Here is a 6,016-nt window from a genome sequence, read left to right as displayed (position 1 = left end):
CTGGATGATCCTGAATTTCTTGCACAGGTCAGGATGGGCATCACTGTAAATTAAAGGACCCCTTCTGAGGGCCTGCAAGAACTTACATTTGGAGCAAAAGAGAGGTGGGGGAAGAAGACAAACTGAATGAAGAAAGCAACTGTTTGCTCTGTGTAAGTAAGTAAGCAATCAGAGGTGCCAGGTTTAAAATGAACCACACCTTTAAATACTCAATCAGTTAATTGTTAACATTCGCTTCAAGCATTCTGTTAATTAGTCCATGAATGGCTTCTTTCATCATCTGTATTAAAGGATTTCTCAATTCCAGCATCTTAATTATTTGCCTTCGTATCGAATCATCTCAGTGCAGACAGAAAAATATCTTTCTTAAGTAGAAAGTTTTTCCCTTTTTATTTTTTTTTTTCTACAACATGTAGGCTTTTTTGTTCATTGTTCCTTGTCCAAGAGTGAATACTTACTTGAACAGTGCTTGGAGTTTTAGACAGAAATTTAGGAAATTCGGAATTATGGGAACACTGGTATATAAGTATGGATATATGAAATAGGAAAGGATTTCTTCTGTCTTGTGTATATGCATTTGGAGGTATATTTCTTTAATATTTGACCATTTGCCTGTGAAAATCAGGTGGAGAAGACTGCTGCAAAGATGTACTGAAACTGAGCAGTCCAAAAAGGAAAGGCATGGGAATATGGGTAAGTTGGGAAGTGTCACTTGTACCCTGATCATTCTTTCCTTGACATCAGCTCAACACCAGAAGGCAAGACAAACATTCAGGCTCTGCAATTAAATCTCTCTCCTGTTGATGGAATGCCTCACCAGCTGTAACAGCTATGTCAGACTACCAGGGCTGAGCCAGCCTCGTGCCAGCACCTCAGGATGCTTTACATGGGCTTGTGCTGGATTCCCAAAAATCAGATCCTTCCATGGACTTCAGTGAAGTCAACGTGCAAGAGAAGCCTCCAGTCAAATCACTCCAAGCTCTGGCTGGAAGGAAAGCTCAAGTCAGCAGATCTGCTGCCATTGCAGGGAGACCAACCTTGTACGTTTGTGCACACTGAGGAGCGATAACATCGATGTCTCTTCTGAGACACATTTAAGGTTGGCCTTGGGCCCAGGGATTTTGCAATTCACTTCTGTTCTGCCTTGAAATATGTTCCCTCAATAGATATATTTACATTATCCTTTTATTCCAATGTTAGGTACAATCCACAAGGAATACATCCCTCTCTCTGCTTCCTACCATCCCTCCTCTTTCCTGCCTGCTCAGTCCGCACATTACTCAGAGCCCTGGGTAAAGCTCTTTTCCATGCTAAATATGCATCCAACCACTTAATGAGCTTTGGCCAGCTCGCCAGGAGTTTTGACAGGCCTGTTGAACTGGTGCCAAGCAGAGATGAATGTTTGGCTTGGACCAGCACAATGCTCTGTTTGTCTCATTGTTGCATTGGAAGTGTTAGCAAACTAATGTGACAGGATGGAGACGCATACAACTGAAAAATGACTGAAAATGTAATTCCGTGTCAGCAGTGACTCCTGAAGGATTATTTGTCTCCAGTGACTTTCAGGGAACTTTTCTTTACGGGCTCAATATAAAGACAGGTCTGTGTGCTCAGGGAAAACCATCAATTAGCTTAAACCCAGATGTAAGGAGCTGCCCTCTGCTCCCGCTTCCTAAGATTTACTGTAACTCAACCAGGCACTCCACCACAATTATTTTCTTACTTAGTTTTTTTCCTTTCCAAAAAAATGTGTTTGTTTGCTTGCACAGCCCTGTAAGAGCCTGGACTCTGCTCTGCTCCTGGTGTGTGGACAGGCTCCTTCAAAGCCTGTAACGGGGACCGTCCAGGTCTGCAGTTCCAGAGGAACTGCTGGATGAGAGCAAATGATGTTCAACCCCAGCCAGAACCAGCACTTCAAGAGCAGAGCCATGGACCATTCACCATGGGCCATTACAGAATCAGGGAGAATATAAGGAATGAAGAATGATCCTTACCACATGCCTTTTGTTGTCTGGCACTCAACTGTGTAGAGAAACCTGTGGAGCTGGAGACTACCTACACCATCGTGTCCTTTTGAGATCTGGCTCCTTGCTCCTTCTTTTGGGTCTTTTTGCTTGTTTCTTAGTTTTGAAGCTGATCTTCATTCTTGCCTCTGCAGCATCATTTTCCCCTTTGTATCAAATGAATAATTTAATCTTTAAAATGCAGAGTTACATTCAGCCTCATGTTGTTCTTTCACATTAGAAAGGCAGGGTCACCCAGGAATCTGTTTAAACTTACCTCCCAATGTTTGTCCTCTCCAGACAGGAAGGAAAGGGTTTCCCAAGCAGTTTTGATGCAGTTTTTGATGCATCCTTGCCCATGGCAGGGGCATTGGAACTAGATGGTCTTCAAGGTCCCTTCCAACCCAAACCATTTTACAATCCTGATAGATGCATGCCTATTGCTTTTGAGTCTTAAAAAGCTTTGTAAATCTGGACCAGGACTGTAAATGACATTGTTTATGTACAATACATGTGGATACCACCCCAAAATTATGAACTGTCCATGTACCCACTCCCCTAAAGAAATACTCAGCTACACTGTACATTTTATAGTTTGCTTCTTTCACTTTTATAGTCAGCATAGCACTGATAAATATAGCTGTTTAGCCAAAGTCAATGTACTGGAGGCCGAAAAGAGATAAACCATGAACTTTTATTTGGATTCCTGCTGCAATTGTATAAATACTAAAATTCATTATAAAAATAATGTAAAATAGTCTTTGTAGCATTATACTGGCTTTGCAAATCCTTTTAATTACATCTATATTTCCAACTGCTTGCATGTCAGAAAGAGATGGGCTAGTGCTAAACATGCCCAGTTTGTTGGGGTTTCATTCAGCTCTTTGTATCACTGAAGGATTTTTCAAAACCTTGAGTCTTCTCATCTTGTCAGGGGCTATTATTTTTTTTTTTATTCACATGGCAGCTTAGTAGCAACAGAAAGTATAGATAGGTATTTCACTCCTAGGAAAATTGTAGGATCCTTGTCTAAAGCTCTTGAAGGGGCTGACAGGGTCGTCAGGTTGTCATTTGGAGAATTCCACGTGCAGATGCCATCGGTTGTAGCTCTTTGGGGATGACGACTTGGTTGCTGCATGTTCTGCTCATGCAGGGCCTGGCACTAAGAAGATCCACCAGAAAGCACTACAAACGTGGAAAAAGATTTAATGAAAATTCTTGTTTCCATTTTGCAAACCTCTGGTCCACTTCTGTGGAGCTTTTCCACACTCCTCTAATGGAAACTGGTTCCCAGGAGCCGTGTGTTGCTGCTGAAAGCTGGGGCTTTGGTAAGCACAGGGGAAAAGAATTCATATTGCACAAAAAGATAGTGATGGAAAATTTTAACAGCACTGATTGTTTAGGTTTTCTTCCCCTTTTCAAAATGAAACACTTTTAAAATCAAGCTTTTTTTTTTTTCCACTGGCTGCTTTGTGAGCACGTTTTTTCACCTGGTTCCAATCTAGACTTGCAATGTAAAGAGCAAGAGCATCCAGCAAACTTCCAGCACAGCAGGGTTCACTTTTCCCAAATTCCCCACTAAATCCCATGGCTTATCACAAAGGAGCACAGAATAAATATGCCTCGATACAAAACATAGGAGCAATGAGCAGTTTGGAGGGGTGGTAGCAAAAGGCCTTCCCTCCAGGCTGATGGTTCAGTGGCTGGAAGACACTGGAACCTCTTTCTTCCTGCTGATTTCCTACTGGACTTACACCTAACAAGATGACAGTTGGGGTCTAGTCCTGCTGAAGAAATGACTCCAGAAGCAGCCCAGCAAAATATCACCAAAGCACAGGAGTGGGAGGGCTCAGGAGGAGTGATGAGCACAACCAATACCCCTGAACCATCAGGGGATTTGTTGAAATGTGTAGGGGATTCAGCCAGAGCTGTAGCAACCACCCATGGAGCAATGCCACCCATGGGGACAGGGGACAGATCTGTCCCTGCCTGTCCCACTGCACCCACAGGGCTCAGTGCCTGCCAAGTGCCCACCCTGGCTGCACCTCTTCTGCATCTCCTCAAGGGGAGTGGGCATGAAAACCCCCACAAAAAAAGTCAAATATCCATCAATAGTACACACCACAACCCCCTCCTGGCACAGCTTGTGACCAAGAGAAACCTGAATTCCTGGAGGGAAGAAGCAAAGTTTAGACGAACTAGGTGTCTGGCTGCTCTGAATTCCAGTGCCTGGGACCCAGGACACAATTCCTGCCTGGCTCTGCAGTCCTTTCCACCAGCTTATCAAACTCTGTCTTGAAACAATTTCGTCCTTGAACAGATTTGTTAAGCAGTGTAATATGAAGATCAAGGAATAAAGATGAGGAAAGGCAAAATTAGATTAAGGCTGTAGATAGTGTTTGAGTATAACTAATGCCAAACAGCCAGAGGGCAACATGTCAACAATTTAATGGGGCACAACGTAAAATAATGTTTTCAAAACAAGCGCTTCATTGGATGCTTCCCCTTTGAATCAGATAAAGTATATCACTACAGAGAGATTTGCTTTGATCTGCTCTGCAGCAGGAGGTCAAGGGTGTCTAAAGCAGCTATTCAGAGCTTGTGAGTAATAGAATTAAACGACTCAGATCACGTCTCTGAGCTCTCAGCATCCCCCAGATGTGGGGCCAGCCCCTGGTGTGGGGAGCTGACCCCTCTACCCCCAGCTGGCAGCTGAACTGGGTGCTGGCTCTGAGCCTGGGCTGCTCGTGTACAGCCTGTTGTGGGGTCTTCGGGGCTGGGGAGAGATCAGAAAGTCAGGATCTCTGCACCCACATTTATGCAGAGAGCATCTCTATTTCTAGAAAGTCAAGGCAGCACCTACCTCCATAAAGGATTTCTCCTGCACAAATTAATTCATGTTAGTTCTAGGCACAACTAGCACTTTGTGAAACTTGATCATTGTGAGGATGATTCAACCCCAAAGCCATTTTCCACTCATGCTGGTAGTAACAAGCCCAAACTCTGCCATGCCTTTTGCTGTGGCTTGCAGAGGGGCCAGTTTTACCAGCTCTCTCATTCCAGTGGGCGAGAAGGATGCTTGTGAGGCACAGCTCTCCCCAGCCCTGCAAACAGAAAGACAAGGTGGGGGAATGAAGGCAAATAACAGGGGAAAAGATTGAAACAGAGAATTAGGTACATTTCTGATGGCTGCAGTACACCCACAGCACGCCGTGGTATTTCACTGCCTATCTCTGCTCTCCCAGCTGTAACGTTTAAGCAGAAGGAAGTGCCACCCAAAACACCTCCAGAAGGTCCAGCCACAGAAGATGCCATCTCCCAAACCAGGAGACCATTGCAGCAAGCTTGTTCTTGGTAGGACACCATGCAGCAGCCTCAGCACTCCCCCAAAGCACAGGCACAGATTTTAGGGCAAGAACAGGTTAAAAACCCCTGCAAGCACCACCTGCACAACCAGGCAGAGCCTCTGCTGTGCAGAGCCCTGAGCACCTCAGCCACTGTGCTGCCGGGCTGCCACAGCAGCCAGAGCTGCACAGAGGCCTCAGGGGAATGCCTGGGAATGGAGGCAATAATAGGACTCATTTATCTTTGGGATGTCACCCTGATAGCAGGCTGCTGGCATGTCACAGGCACACGCTGGGTTGCTGCCGTGCTCGCTGGCTGCTGGTACTGATGGGAGAGGGCAGCTGGCACAGAGTCCCTCTGCACCCTGTGGATTGGGGGGGTTTTGAAGAATTGCAGCTTTATCTAGTCTAAAAATGTTGGGAGCTTTTTGTTAGCTTATTTTTTTAATGCTTATTTTTCGCTCCTGAAGGGAGAAACAGGCTGTGTGCAGCCCTGTTAAGGGGTACACACTTCATCCATCTCAGCCAGGCAGTTCCCATTCAGCTTTAATTTACCTCAGACACCAGGAGTTCACCATTTCTCTGGGTATTCAGGATTGCTCTCCCATCACCCACTCATCTTTCCCTCCCAAATGACCTGATGATGTAAGTACCGAGTTATCTGCCCAC

This window comes from Manacus candei, unplaced genomic scaffold, assembly GCF_025592945.1.
Source record: "Manacus candei isolate 608988 ecotype Guabito, Panama unplaced genomic scaffold, ASM2559294v1 h1tg000025l, whole genome shotgun sequence".
Taxonomy (NCBI): Eukaryota; Metazoa; Chordata; class Aves; order Passeriformes; family Pipridae; genus Manacus; species Manacus candei.
This window is presented reverse-complemented; position numbering follows the sequence as displayed.